The 16,454-nt window shown below is 38.3% G+C and overlaps 2 protein-coding genes across 2 annotated transcripts in view; one reads left to right on the top strand and one right to left on the bottom strand.

Annotated features, from left to right (window-relative positions):
• MED12L (mediator complex subunit 12L) overlaps positions 1 to 16,454 on the top strand; it is a 581,984-nt gene that overhangs the window by 64,617 nt on the left and 500,913 nt on the right. The window lies entirely within an intron of this gene.
• Positions 1 to 16,454, bottom strand: part of CLRN1 (clarin 1) — a 49,048-nt gene that overhangs the window by 18,586 nt on the left and 14,008 nt on the right. The gene's annotated exons all lie outside the window — the stretch shown is intronic.

The following is a 16,454-nucleotide window of genomic DNA, read 5'->3' as shown; positions in this document are numbered from 1 at the left end:
TATTAAATGAGATAATATTTATAAAGTGTTTGACAGTGTTTGGAGCATAGTAGGTGCTTACTAAAGGGTCTTCTTTTCCCTCCCTTCCTCTCCTTTTCTCTTTCTTTCCTTTCTCCTTTCCTTCTCTTCCCTTTCCTTTTCTTGCCTCCCTTTCCCTTCAATAGAATATGAGCCCCTGAGGACAGGAACCATGTATATGCCTCTCTTTGTATTCTCATCACTGAAAACAATATAGATGAACAATACATTCTTATCGACTTAACTTGAATTCAAATAAATAAGATGCTGTTTTAATGATAATTATAAGCAAATTTACAAAAATAGATAAGGACATTTTGAAGAATTCAGCCCTAAAAATTGCAAAGAGTGCCATTGCAAGAGGAGCTTTCAGGGAAAAACTGATGTGACCTTGACCATACCTTATGCCAGTAAATAATTGTTCCCTTTCCCATCTCAGTCACTAAGCATAATGATGAAGTTTTTAATGGAATTTCTCAGTAGTTCACTCCATTTTCTAAAATTAAAATTCTGGCTTAAGCTATTAATGTCCTTTCTGGTGTATTGCTTTTCAAACACTAAAGGAAGGTTTGATCTTGCCCTTAGCCCTACAGAATATATTTCTTGACCATATTCAAAGTATAAGAAATCTTTAGCAGCTGTCAATATTTTTTATGTAGTATGGATCTATGGAAAATGAATTTCTGTGGCTGAGATGAGAATAATTGCATTTTTATGACTAGAAGTAACAAATTAACTCATGATTTTCTATATTTGTGTCAAGATTTAATTGTTAGCAGAAATAAGGTGATGAATGACCAACCAAAAATCATTCCTATAACCTGACAAAAATGATTTGACCTTTGTGAATGTTGGATCCTTATTATTTAATTATCGAGATGGGAAAAAAGCCCTGAAACAAAGATCATCACCACAAATGAATATTAGAGATATCTGCATTATTCAGTTTGTATGAAGTCATCTCTTGATTTATCCATTTGTGTCTGGTTGATTCACATGGTTAGTCCCTGGTTTTAATGACACTGAAGATATATGGTCTTGATTGAACCAGTTGTCATTACTTTGTTCCATGACTACATACTGTATCTCTGACCATGGTCATTTCCTAAGAACATATCATTGATTATAAGGAGAGCTATGTAAGGAGGTATGGGCAGAGAAATGAACATTCAATCCCACTGTTGGGGAGTCTTGTATCCTTATGGAAAAGAAAGAAATGTGAACAAGGGATAATATGATTAGATGACCTTTGGAACTGGTTGAATGATAAAGACCCCCAAGAAGAACCAGAGTGATTTGATGACACTTTGGAAAGAGATTTCCAGTGGAGAGCTCTGCTTGCCCCTGTGCTCATTAACATTTTTATCAGACCTAGATCAAGCTGGCATCTTTAGCAGATTTGCAGATGATACAAGCCTGGGAGGTATGGCTAATTAACACACTGGATGACTAAGTCAGAATCTAAAAAGATCTTGATAGAATAGAACAGAAGACCAGATTAAATCAAATGAAATTTATTTTTTAATTATGTAAATATTTTATTTGTTTTCCAATTACATACAATAGTAATTTCTATCAATCATTTTTGCAAGGTTAATAATTTTACAATTTCCCCCTTCCCCAACAGAAGGCAATCTGATACAGTTTTTATGTGTTTCCATGATATGCATAGATGAAAATTGAAAGTAATGAGAGAAAAAAACAGATCCATAAGGAAGAAAGAAAACATTAGAGACAGTGAAATTATGTGATACTTAAGACACTTTTAATTAAATGAAATTTAATAGGAATAGTTGTAAATGCAACACGAGGATCATTGGATCGTGTGTTGTAGGCTCCTTCTGGTATCAACCCATGAGAAGGATTGGTGAGCCTGTTTCTGGAGCCTATGCAGGTATTCTCTGTTTCCTGGCAGCTTACTTCATGATGGCAAAAAGTTTTTTAATCAACTGTCTAGCTGGAAATGAATATGCATGCAAAAAGTATGAGCAGGTGAAATCTCTCTCTTCCCTGACGGCTTTTGAGTAAAGAGGAAGCTTCCATGAGTAGTCTGATTGAGGAACCTCTCCCCTATATAGTCACCATGTTTTCTTGCATGCATTACTATTGTGCTTCTTTTTTGTCTCTGTTGAGTTTATTCTTTTCTGATATTCAGAGAATGAGTATCAGAAACAGAATATGAGTTTCAAAAGACTCGAAGAGCTGCCTAAAATCCAAGAATAAGAGCCCATGAATGATTCTGCTCATCACTACAGTAGCCAAGGTCAGTGAGGAGCATCCTGGATGACTTGGTCCATCACTGAACTAACCCAGCACCTGAGACAACCTGACCTCCAAGCAAGGGTTGATATAACCCATCAATTATATTATTTTGACTTGAACTTTGTGGAGGAAATGTTGGTCATTACTTCTGGAAATGAGTCTTGCCAGAACAGGACTCTTCAATCCTTGAAGAGTCTACTTAAAGTAGTGAGTAACAGGGACAGCTAGGTGGAGTAACAACGGTTATTGAAGTTGACTTATTTCATAAATTTGATAGTGAGCTGATTTTAGTTATGGATATGAGGTTTAGAGATATGAACATAGATTGGATTAAGAATGGTTATCATTGAATTAATTAGTACAAAGCTGTTATTCAGGCACAGTGGCTAGAGCACTGTCCTAGATTCAGAAGGACTCTCCTTTGAGACCTCAGACTAAACTTAACACTTAATAGCTGTGTGACCCTGGGCAAGTCATTTAATCCCAACTGCCTCACAAAAAAAGTAATGACCATCAATATCTTCTCCTAATTCACTTTAGGGGTTTTATTTGACATAGCCAATGGATGATTTGTTCCCTTGACTACAGGACAAGTTACTTTGACACCTGAAAAAATCACAGCTGGGCTGAATTAAAGAGGTGCATTCTCACTGGTGTTGACTTAGGTCCCTTCTGACCCTGAGATTCTGTGATTCTTTTTTTAAAAATGTGTTCTGTTGATTTGGTATCCATAGCATCATCTTCTTATATCTGTTTTCTGAGTTCTTACATCTTCTAACCCCTTTTCAGAGAAATGGCTAACTTGCCATCCATTAGGAGTGGTACACTAGCCTCAGGTAGGCTACTCATTCCTGAATCCATTAATCCATACCGACTCTTTTATCCAAAGGCAAACCACAACTTAATTGCTCCCTATGGCCATTTCTGATTTCTGGGAGTGTACGTGAAACGATGCCAGTGGTTTAATGTGGAATTCTCATCCTGGACCAATCATTGATTCTTGCTATAATTCCACCTGTGATGTTGAAGCAGGTTACCTCCATTTGTTGACTGACAGATAAGCCATAGGGAGGATCAGGGATATTTCTTTTTTTTTAAATCTGTACAAAAATTGAGGGTGTTACTAAACTGATACAACTTAGAAAGATATGTGGCTTCTTTTCTTATGGGAAATGAATAGAGATGTTTAAAATATACATACATATTTGTACTTAATCCTCATGAAGCTTTCATCATCAGAAACTTGCACACCAGGAGACTAATTGCTTCATGTTATGCTTACTTATCAGGTTGCTACTTTATCTGATAAAAATACCTGGTTACCTAATGACTATCTAGATATATTAAAACTTATTTGTCTTTTCCCCGACATGTCTTTTTTTACTGGAAGCTTATTATCCAGAGAAGCCCTGGGAGAAGTCGTTTCAGTAAGGTTGGTTTGGGGTCTTAGTTTACTAATCATTTTAGAAAAGAAAGTTGGTGAATTTTCCTTTTTTTTTATTAGATCCTAGCATGCAAAATGAGAAGAGGACTTGAGATTTTTCCCCTTGTATTTATGGATCTTTTATTAACCTGATTATCTGTATCTGGTCTGCTGCTCTAATTATCTGGTGAACTGTCTACCTTGTCAAAGGAAGGTAGGGTGAACACTGTCACCACCACCATTTTGCATTTCTTAACTTGATATATCTTCCCCCCTCTGCCTACCAATGTGTTCATCTCTCTTTCTTAAAAAACACTGCCCTTAACCCTGCATCTCCCTTGAATTATATTTGAGGGAATGTTTTCTTTCTTGGTTACTAGTCTCTAATGTAGAATTGGAGGGGCAGGGGAGCCCTGGAAACATATCTATCGCTTGCTTACTAGTGGAGTCTGTCTTGTCATTGCCTTTTCCTCAAGGAACCTGAGCTAGCTCAAGATGGTCCCTGAGGTCTCCTGCCCTTGACTAGAAACAGTGAGAGCTAAATGACTAGATAGAAGGATGGACTTAAACACAGGAAGACTTGGTATAAATGGAGCCTCAGAGCTTTATTCATTGTGTGACTCTAGGCAAGTCACTTCTCTGTGCCTCAATTCTCTCATCTATAAACAGGAATAATAATAGCACCTTGGTCAAAGATTTGTTGTGAGAACAAAATGATAAATTTGTAAAGGATTTTGTAAACATTCAAATTATATAATAAAATACGATGATTATTAATAATCTATGAAATAGCTATAAAATATTTTTGTTGTTGTGGCTAATGTAGACTTAACCAGAGAGATTCTCTTTCCATAAGATAAGGATAATATAACCAGAATTGGATCACTGGCCCAGATCTCAGAATGATAAAAGTAGCTTGCACAGAAGGAACAGTACAGAAAGACATACTTAGATTTACAAAGAATAAAAGGAAGTTTTCTCCCCAAGGGTCAAAGATTTGAATAGCTTTTAAATCTATTTAATACAAAGCTATCAAAATGGGAAATACCTCCTGTGCCAATTGATGCTGATGAGAAGGACCATTCTCCTTGATGATAAGCAGAAACCCCATTTAGCTACTGCTTTTGTAATCTGGCCTTTAATCAGCCTCCAGGAGAAATCATTTTTTTTTTTTAGGTTTTTGCATGGCAGTGGGGTTAAGTGGCTTACCCACAGCCACACAGCCACATAGCTAGGGCCTGGGTGAGGTCAGATTTGAACTCAGGTCCTCCTGACTCCAAGGCCAGTACTCTATCCACTGTGCAACCTAGCTGCCCCTGAAAACTTTTATAACAGGCATCCTTTAACCTGAGGTCCAGGTTAAAGGACCCTCAAGGGGTCCTTGGGAATAGGGTCAAGGAGATGAGCACGTTGGTAGGCAGAAGGAGGAAAAAAAATGACACATAAATGACACATAAAGATATACAATATGGTGGTGTGACATTGGTCATCTTTTTACTGTTTTAAATTTTTTTTGGTTTTTTTTCAAGGCAATAGGGTTAAGTGACTTGTCCAAGGTCATACAGTTAGGCAATTATTAAGTGTATGAAGTCAAATTTGAACTCAGGTCCTCCTGACTCCAGGGCCAGTGCTCTATCCACTGGGCCACCTAGCTGCCCCCACCATTTTAAAAGAATGAGTAACTTTCTTTGGCTTGTAGACCTACTTGTTGTGGCTCTTAGAACCTGGGTAGGAAATATTTTTCTCTATATTACTATCAAAATCAATATAGATTATCTTTATTTTCATTAATCTCTGACTGAAATTTAGGATTTATTTTGACTATAACTTAAAAAAAAGAAAAGACATTAATCTGAGAAGAGATTCACAGGCTTCATTAGCTTGCCATTGGATTCCATGACACAAAACAGGTTAAGGACCCCTGTCTCATAGAGTGGCATCTTGCTGCCTCATTGAATCATATCTACCTTCATGATTCGGTGTTCATCCATCAAGGTCCAGAAGTCATTTCTTTTCAGTATCACTGAAGGTCAAATTTCCTGAAATTCCACTGTTGCTTTCTTTTCTATTTTATAACCCTTCTCACATATAATTAGGTCCCCATTAGTGGGAATAAGGAATCCAATGATGTGATCCCAAATATGCAGAATCACACTATTGAAAGTTGTAATAATGCAAAGCATGTTAATTGGATTCAACTCCATAGAAATAAGCAATGTGAAATCAAGTAATGTAATTATATTATTATTCATATTTATAAGGATTTAAGCCATAAAGTCCTATAAAATAGCTATTTGAATACCAATATCATCTATCAGATATCTTTCTTGCTTTGCATATCAGAGTGAAATGATAAATATTTAAATTAAAACTCAACTGGGGAACTCTTCCTTTCAGCAGAGGCTTCCTTCACCTTTAGCATTCAATCAATCAAAATATGAAAATATTTTAAATATGATTATACACTTATAACCTGTATCAGATTAATTGCTGCCATGGCAAGGAAGGAGGGAAGGAAGGGTGGTAAAAAAATGTAGATCTCTAAAGCTTACAAAAAAGATGAATGTTGAAAACTATCTTTGCATGTATTTGGAAAAAAAATAAAATAGAATTCAAAAAAAGGAAAAAAAACCCCTATCAGTCAATCAATTAAGCAGCTTCTACCTGCTAGACCTGGTGCTAAGGGCTGGGGACTTTGTTATTGTTCTTTTGTGTTCAACTCCTGTGACCCCATTTGGGGTTTTTTGAGTAAACATACTGGAGTGGTTTGTTATTTCCTTCTTTAGGAAACTGAGGCAACAGGGCTAAGTGACTTTCCTGGATTTGAACTCAGGAAGATGAGTTTTCTTGACTCCTGACCCGACTTTATTCACTGCACCATCCAACTGGGTCATTGGGAACTTAAACAAAGGCAAAAACAAAACCAGACTTTGCCCTCAAAATGCTTCTATTCTATCAGAGTAAATGGCAGGTCAGGGTCAACTTTAGTATTCATATCATTATTAAATATATGTGGAAATAAAGACAAAGTAACCTTGGAGAGGGAATCCCTAGCATCTGATGAAATCTGGAGGGGTCTCATGGAAAAAGCATCCCATGGATTGAGCTTTGAAGTAAATAAGGGATTTCAAGAGATTTTAGGAGTGTACTTCAGAGACCAGAGATGGAATGTAGAAAGAAGTGGGGGTGGGGGGAGAAGGAAAGCCAGTTTGGCTTGGCTGGGATATACATAAAGTGGAGTGAAGAGTATAATGAGGCTGGGAAGGCAGGTTGGGCCAGGATGAGAAAGGTTTAAAATGCCAGAGGAATTTGGATTTGACTCTCTCTAGGTAATAGGGAGCCCTAGAATTCTTTGAGTGTGGGATAGACATGGTCTAGCTTGTGATATCACTTCGGCAGTCATGTGGAGGGGATTGCATTGGAGAGGGCAGAGCTCAGAGGCAGGGAGACCAAGGAAACCACTACAATAGCCCAATCGAAAGGGAGAATGGTCTGAACTAGGCTGGTGTCTATGTGAGTAGATAGGAAGGGATTCATGTGAGAGACGCAACAGAGGCAGGGTGGACAAGGCATCCTGTGACAGATTGCAGGACAGAAACCGCAGCTTTCGGTTTCTCTCTCTTCCCATTCTCTGCCTGGCCTTCCCTGTCCCCATGCAATTAGCTATGAAGAATCCAACTGGGAGACACTGCTGGCCCAGGCTTCTTCACACCAACTGCCTAATTAGTACCTCAGGGATGATTTACTCTATAAGCTTCTCAGGACTGGGTAATTCCCTCTCTCCTGTGGCTGCCGGATTCATCCCTCTGGCTCTTCCAATTGTGATTCAGTTTTCCTTTCTGGAGAAGAAAACCCTTTTCATCTGCTACCCATCCTTCCAACCTCAGTCCTCTCCAGATCATCTCAGCTTGACCCCAGTCTTTATCCTTCCTTGGATTTCACTCTGCCTTCTAGAATTCCTAATCAAAAGTTCAGTTTCCCATTCCCTTTTATAGTCCCTTCAACTTCTGGCACTGGTTTTCTTCTTCCAAAGACAATGATTCTTCAATATTGGCCACAGTGTCCCTCACTGTCCCCCATCCCTGAACCTCCCCATCCAAGAGGAAGAGCCACAATATTCTTTGTTGATCTTTACAATTTTCAGACCTTCCCCCTTAATCATACTCAGAACGTATCCCTTTTAATGTCTATGCTTCTACGATACTTTCCTGCCTTCCTCAATGAGTTTAGTAACTATTTCATAGTCTTCTTTTCCATCTCAACTATAATAAACTTCAATATTTCCAATGATGATCCTTTAGCATTGTGACTACATAGGTCAAACTCAACCCCAACGACCTTGGTGACTTCTTTACCTCAGCTACCAATTAGGAAGGTAGGACCTAAGAACCTAACTCCAAAACTCATCATGAATACTGAAATTTTCTTCTCTGAGTGCAGATTCCAGTCTTTTTACAGCTCTCCTACCATCTTATCTCTCCTAAATTGTGATGGAGACAGTATAAGATTTGTATTGAGCAAGGCCTGGGTTCAAATCCTTCCTTGGACACTTACTAGTCGTGTAATTCTGGTAAAGTCACTTAATCTCTTTCATGCCTCATTTTTCCTCATATATAAAAATAAGGACTCAGTGCCCTTCTAAGTTTTCTTTTGATTTTAAATCTATGGTTCTATTATGGAAGCAAATTTTAAAAAAAACTCTAATTTAGGGGCAGCTAGGTAGTTCAGTAGATAGAATACTGACCCTGGAGTCAAGAGTACTTGGGTTCAAATCTGACCTCAGATACTTAATACTTAGCTGTGTGATCTTGGACAAATCACTTAACCCCATTGCTTTGTAAAAAATAAAAAATCCCCTCTAATTTGCAATTCTGAAAATATGGTAATAATTTCTTCAGCATAATAAAAAAACTCTTTCCTCATTTCTCAGTTTGAGGGTGAGATAGATCTGAATGAAAAATATTTTTATTAGTGAAAAGGAGAAGGGAACACAAATTTACTAAGTGCCTATTGTGTGTCAGTGTTATGGTGACACTCTACAAATGTTATATTATTTAACTAGGTGATAAATTAAGGTGATAAATTTTATAGAGTACCTCTTGTCCAGATAAAATCATTGACTTTTCCCATCCCTCTGTGTGGATCTTTCTAAAGACAATCTCCTTTCTCTGACTCTGAAAGAAAGGAAGAGATGAGAAGAAGGTAGAAAAGTAGTTTCTTCATTGAAGAAATATAGATCTGAAGAAGGAACCCTATTGATTCTTCAATCATAAGGTTTCAAAATGAGGGAGAGAGAGAGAGAGAGAGAGAAGAGTATATTTATCATATGCTAACCCAGAATATATTGTTATATATCTTGATTTTCTATCTTAGATTCCTTTTAATATAACTTAAAAATTGACTTGGGGCAGAGTCATATCAAAGGACAAGAAAAAGCTCTGCCAACTAGACTGAACACGTCAGAAATGACTTAGAATTAGGTTACTCTAAAATTAAATAATTTTTTTCTGGCAGACTGGTGGCAGACTAATTCCTGACAGTATTAATATTTTTTCTTTGACACATTGATCCTTTGAATGAATGAATAAATGAATGCATGCATGTGTGCATGCATAAAGGAACAAATGAATGAATAAATGAATGAAAAGCACATTATGCTAAGAATTCAAGATGCAAATATGAAAAAGTTTAATAGTCCCTACCCTCAAAAAACTTCAATTCTAATGGAGGAGACAACACATTTGGAAGCATGTTAGCCTGGAAAAGGAATTAGGGATTGGGAAATCACAAAGATTATGAAGACATTAACAGAGCAGTCCATTAGCAAGCACTCTTTCCGGGGGTGATGATAGTGGTGATTTGATTACGATTCTTTGAAAAAGAGATTGAAGGCAAGGGTTGCTGTGGTATCATGTGGAGTCAATGGCTAAGGCAAGATGCGTTGTTCAGCCACTTGGCTTAACACCTCCCAAGCATGACCCGTGGTGGTCCAGTTTAGAGAGAAAGGCAGCAGCAGCAGCTGCAGTGATGAAATACTCTTATCTTCCTTGTAACATCTGGTGTCTCAATACCCTCTTGTTCTCCCAGTGTACCATCCCTGTGGTGCCCTCATAGCTACCCCTTCATGGTCTCAAGCCTTTAATTAGTTAACTCATCATGGCACCATCTTCTGCCCTCCAGTCTCTTCTGCCACTCTGTCTTTATGATGTTTACCTTCTCCCAATTCTGAATCCTGGATCACTTACCATCTGCCTTTTCTACTCCTATTCCCTGACTACTGAACAGACTAGAAGAAGTCAAGAAACCCTACAACAAATTTATCTTATTTAACTCTAATTTAGTCTCAAGGCTCCATGACATTGCTCTTTTCTGTCTTTGATTGAGAATCACAATCTTGACAGCATCTATTTGAAAACTCTTCAAGCCTCCAACTCTACCCACACCACACAGCCTCGGGAAATGACCTTGCCTCCTACTTAACTGAAGATTAAGGCTGTTCACCATGAATTCCCCCTCTCTATGCCTCAAAAACCTCTTTCCATTTTTATCTCTCCTCCCAGAGGGTGAGCTGCATGTTCTAATTTAACTACATGTGCCCTTGATCTCATCCCCTCCCACACTCTTTAGGATCTTGCCCTCTTGATAATTCTCTCTCCTACTTCGATTTCTTCATAACTGCTGTTTCCTTTTTTGCTACCCATAATGATATTCAAATTTCTCTCCCCTTTAAAAAATGAAAAAAATCTTCCCTTTATGCTACCATTCTCATTGTCTCCAAAACCATGTTACTTATTCACTCTCGAACTCCTCGTTGACCTCTGGCCTTAACACTTAGCTAAAACTGCCTTCTAAAACATAACCAATTACTTATGACTTCCTCTTGCTACTCATCCTTTTTAACTTTTCTGTAGTATACAACACAACCAAACTCCCACTGCAAACTCCATAGAGCTGGGGCACTCTTAGTCCTTTGCTTCCTCCATTTGCTTCTATTATTTTAGCCAAGGAGAATGACCTTTGTACTGGAAAGATCAGAACAAAAATGACTTTTTAGGAGTTATTGCCCAATATGAATAAGTAGATAGTAAAAGAGGGTCTAAGCTGTTTAAATCCCTTTGATTCAATAAATTCCAGTTTGAGGTGCTGAAAAGAGCCAGAGTATGTGACTGCTGAGAGGCTGTCAATGGAAAGCTCATGGAGAACAAGAAAAGTCCAAAATTATCTTGATTTTCAAGAAAAGGAGTGAGATTTGTCTGCAAACTACAGTTCATTGAATCTGACTTCAATTTCTGGTAAAAAATTTAGAATGTGATATTAAAAGAATGGCTAGTGAACATCTAGAAAAGGAAACTGCAAACACAAAGAACCAATCTGATTTCATTAAGAACAGTCTGCCATTCTCACTTTATATCCATTTTTGACAAGATTCCTAAGTTAGAAGATCAGGGCAACATGGTAGATAAAGTTTGTTTAGATCTTAGCGAAGCATGAAATGAAATATTTTATTTCATTTTTGTGGAAAAGAGGGTGAGATGTGGATTAGACAATAGGACAATTAGCAAGATTCAGAACTGATTAAATAGCCAGACAGAGAATAATAATTAATGATTCTATGTCAATTTGGAATAATATCTCCAGTGAAGTGCTTCGGTAGCCTTTGCTTGAACAAATGCTATTTAATATTTGTGCCAATGACATAAAAGCATCAATGAATATGCTTATCAAGTCTGAAGATGATACTGGATGACAGAATCGGGAACCCAAAAGTTCACAAAAGGTTAGAACATTGGTTTGATTGAGAAGAATATCAATTGGAGTCCCTGTAAAGTTTTATACTTGGGCACAAAAAATGAACTTCAGAAATAAAAGATGGGGGAGGCATGGTTAAACAGTCATTCATCTGAATTTCTTTTGAGGTTTCATTAGATTACAACCTCAGTTGGAATTTCCTACAGAAACCTCATTTCCTTTAAATGTGACTCAATATCAACTTTTCCATGAAGCCTCCCCTTATCGCCTCAGATGAAAGTCTCCTCTTTCTCCTTACATTATCCTAGAAGATTTTGTCCAGGTCTCCCCTTCTCTCTCATTCTCACACCTTCCATTATACTTCTTGGTGTAGGGACTGTCTATCCATGTTTTGATCTTTATATCTCCCAACCCTAAGGCACCATGATTGACATGACAGGCAGGTGGGCATAATGGAGCGGCTCATGTTATGCCTCTGCCAAGATAGGCTGTGTGACTATGGGCAAGTCACTTAGCTCCTCAGGGTTCCAGGTAACTCTCGTAAGACTTTCATATTGCCAGGAAGGTATGATCTCAATGAATAAAGAAAGGTCCTCATTGGACCTCCTTACATTGATAGTTTCTTTGTTGTTTGAATAGCAAAAATGACAGCTTTTGCTTATATAGCCCTTTCAGTGTCAAAGAGTCTGGTACGTAGTCGCTGCTTAATAAAATGTTTGCTGATTAATTGATTGGATCCTCACATCAGTCCTGTGAGGTTGGTGCTATTATTATCTTTATTTTGCAAATGCAGAAAAAGAGGCTTAGAAAGTGACAAGTCATTTAAATTCTCTATACTTAATTTTCCTCATCTGTAAAAATGAGGGGGTTGGAATACATGGCCTCTAAAGTCCTTTCCAATTCTGATTCTATGACTGTCACAGAGCCAGTAAGTGCCAAAGGCAGGGTTGGAACCTGGTCTTATTGACAATCAGTCAAACACTCTTTGCACTCTTCCAGGTTAACCTCCTGAATCATTTAATGAATAAAAATTACAAGAATGAATTATTTATTGACTTTTACACAAAAAGATTGAATTATACCATGAAAAGTTACATGATTCTGAAGAGGGGGAGGTATGGTAGCTAATTTTTGTGTTGCTAAAAATCAATGCTAAGCATCATATTCCTTCTGACTCTCATCTTCCTCTGACCTTGCATCCTTGCATGGAATTTGTCCCTTTTGAAACTTTTTAGCAAAGCTTGTAACTAATGTTTTCAAATCCCTCAGTCCTCCTTCATTTCCTCCATAATACCCTTTGTTAATGATTTAGTTGACAATTATGATGGTCACACCCAGCACCCTTTGCCATCCTTTGAGGAAAATAGGCAATTATACAATCACATAGAGGAAATAGTACGTTAGTTGAGGATGTAAAAAAGACTCCATCCAAGTCAAAGACATTTGAGTTAGGAATCACAACAGAATCAGAATATCAGAGCTGAGGAGTACTTTAATGATTAATCCAACCTCTTCTTTTAGCAGAATGAGAAAATGAGTCACAGACATGGGATAGGTACACAGGTGCTATCTCCTATGAGAAACTCTATATGATCCTGCCTAAATCTCAATTGGAGATCCAGGAACATTTTTTTTTTGCTAGGCAATGGGGTTAAGTGTCTTGCCCAAGGCCACACAGCTAGGTCATTATTAAGTGTCTGAGGTCGGATTTGAACTCAGATCCTCCAGACTCCAGGGCCCGTGCTCTATCCACTAGCCACTAGCCACCCCTAGGAACATTTTTTTAAAAAAATTAAGTGACTTTTTCAATAACTTTATAATTGTTGATGTTTTCTTTAAAAAATTAATATCCATCTTTTTATTTTGAGTTTCAAATTTCTCTCCAGATCTGATGCATTTTCAAACATTATTTTGATAAGGGGTTATAGGTTTCTCCCAACTGCCAAACTATCACATTAAAGGCTAAGAACACCAGTCGTTAGTATTCTATTTTCTCTTCAATTATCTTGTACTATTATGCAGGTTACATTTAGTCATGTTGATGTGGTTCAGTCACGTCTGGCTCTTCATGACCCCATTTGGGAGGTTGTCATGGCAAAAAACTGGAGTACTTTGCCATTTTATTCAGCTCCTTTTATTGAGGAGGAACTAAGCCAAATAGGGTTAAGTGACTTGCCTAGGTCGCCCAGCTAGTAAGTGTTTGAGACTGGATTTGAACTCACAAAGATGAGTCTTCCCAAATCCAACCTTGCTCTATTCATTGCACCACTCAACTGTCCACACTTAGACATCTTGGTCAATATTCTACTCCCTCACCCAAGAATATGCTTTCCTTGAGAGGAAGGAGAGACAAATTTTCATTTTATCTTTGTATTCTGAGCATATAGCGCTATGCCTAGGAATGAATGTATCACTAAAAACTATTAAGTGCTAGTTCAATAGGAAGGAGTGTGCTAAACACCGAGGATACAAATGCAAGACGGCTCTTGTCTTTTAGGAGGGAACATTCTAATAGGAGAGAATCTCATAGCAAGTCTCAACCACAAGTCAGATGGACCGGCCCTGTGGTCCTTAGAGGGTGGCAACCCAGCCAATAGTGATGCATCATTTAAAATAGAGGGAATGCTGTTTTTGATATTGAATCACTAGATGGTGCCGAGGACTTTGGCACGTCTTGTGGGTCTTCAGAATTTTGCACCCTGGATCCCGCGAGGCTGGAGCACCTGTAAAAGTGGTTACTTGACAGAGTTTCTGCAGGAACTAATTTCCTGGATGATGTGTGCATGGGCTGGAATAGAATCAGGGTCAGTGAGGGAGAAAGGGACTCAGTTAGTGGACACTGTCATTTCCAGGGAACTTGGGGATGAGTAAATAAAAGGATTCACCTAGAGTCATATATCAAGCTAGGGGTATAGTTGAGTTAGTACCCACGTCTCTTGACAGTCTAATCTTCTTTCAATATAAAATTACACTTAAATAAAAGGAAATGCTCTGTAGAATCTGGGACTTCATAAATAAGCAATCCATAAAAATCTAATATTATTGTGGCAGAAGAATTGTGTTCTCAGTCACAAAAGCTCCTTTCAGAAACTTAAGGATCAGTAGGAGTCCAGACATCTAATTTTTCAGGACAATCAGATGTGGGGAAGCAAAGGACCTTGGCTGATGGCTAAAAATTTAGCAGATGAAATGAACTGACCTCTACAATCTTCCTGACTCTGACTTTCTATGATTCTTAGCAGCAAATGTCAGAGGGCTACAGGAAGACTCCTTTCTCTAGAAAACAGATCCTCAGACAGCAGAGCTGATTCTGATAGCCTATTTTCCCATTATTTTTAAATTCTCAAACTCTTAAGATTCTTTGATAGAATTCTAAGCAGGCGGTGATTGCCACCTGCATCCCTACATCCTTGGAATATATATATATACATATATATATTAATATCTTATGTGATGCTTGTCACATACTTTGCTAGGTCCCTGATATATTATTCCCATTCCTTTTTCTATCTCCTTCATATAATTTCTTGGTCATTCTCACTAATGACTTGTCTGAAATAATCTGTTCACAGACCTGGACTGATGGTGTGCCTTGAAGAAGCATCCCATTAGTCTCTTCAAAAAGAGCACAGATAAATGGTTAGGATAGGACTGACCTCTGGAAATATATTACGAGAGGACTCAGACGTCTGGAAGACCCCACAAGGGTGGTGTCTTGCTTCAGTATCTATTCTACTCTGTTATCCATTCCCACTTGGAGCTGTGGCTTCCGGGCTATAACTAGGGAAGAGACAGTTGAGGCTTTGCCTCAAGAGTACAAAGTTTACAAGGTGTTAACAGCACAAGACTTTCGACATCATGGACACAACTGAGCCTAGAAACTGATTAGCAAGAATAATTAGTTAAAATAAGAAAACCCAAGGGGTTTTTTTCCCTTCACTTGGTCCTCACCTCTCTCTTCCTACAGTTCCATTTCTAGTTCAGCTTTCTAGAATACAATTTGGAATTATATGAAAAAAAAATCACCCCTGCCCCTGTGACCTAGAGATTCCATTTTTGGGGTATATGATCCCCACACTAAACTGCAACTTTTCAGCACCATAGGCTATCTGCTGCCTCATATCCAATGTACCTTCCCTCCTAACCCCCATCAAAGGCACATTTGCCCCAGGTTTATATTATGCTACTTGGCTGTGATGCAAAAGAGGAAGCCTCTGTCCACATCCTTAGCAGGAAGACTGATATCAGAAAGTAGAGCCTGGGCAGGTGAGGACTCCCTAGTGCCAAAGATAACTTCCCTTCATTCCCCAGAATGTATGATGACAAGGACAAGAATGATGACAAGAATTACTGAGGGACTTCCCTGGAGGTATCTGGAGCCATGATATGTGACAGATGTCCCTTCCTGAAGATTGGCCATCCACCAGCAGCCCTTTTCAACAGAAACTTTCCCCTTGGCCTCTATCGAGACTACAAAACCAGAGCAAACATCTTGGTTGCTTTCAAACCCACCCCAAAACACTTGTTTTGACCCAGTGATCCCTCCTTGCCCAAATCCCTTCCAGGTACAAGATGCAGGTGAGCTTGTCTAAGCCTTCAAAACTTGAAGCTAGGAAATTATCCCTGGCTGCTCTAAAGCATTTTTTTTTCTCTCAGTTAAAGTCAGAAAGGGAGGATTCCGAGGCCCTTTTTTCCTCTTCTCCACTCTTCATTCTTCACATAAAAAGGCATGTGGGTCTGTGGATGTGTGTAACAAAAGTTCGTATTTGGTCCCTGGTGACTCTACATTCACTTTTTTTTTTCAATAGAATGAGGACAGTTTCTTTTCTTCTTAGGGGAAGTACTCTTCATCTGACCTTCAACACAAACTATTTGTAGCTAATCATTATGAAAATCCACTAAAAGACATTCTTTGACACAGGCTTATTGTATTTTTTTCCCCTGAATATCTTCCCTGGTATCCCATCCAGTTATTGGGTTCTACATGATCAGGGGAAAAGGA

The sequence above is a fragment of the Macrotis lagotis genome, chromosome 6, assembly GCF_037893015.1.
Source record: "Macrotis lagotis isolate mMagLag1 chromosome 6, bilby.v1.9.chrom.fasta, whole genome shotgun sequence".
NCBI lineage: Eukaryota > Metazoa > Chordata > Mammalia > Peramelemorphia > Peramelidae > Macrotis > Macrotis lagotis.
This window is presented reverse-complemented; position numbering and strand designations above follow the sequence as displayed.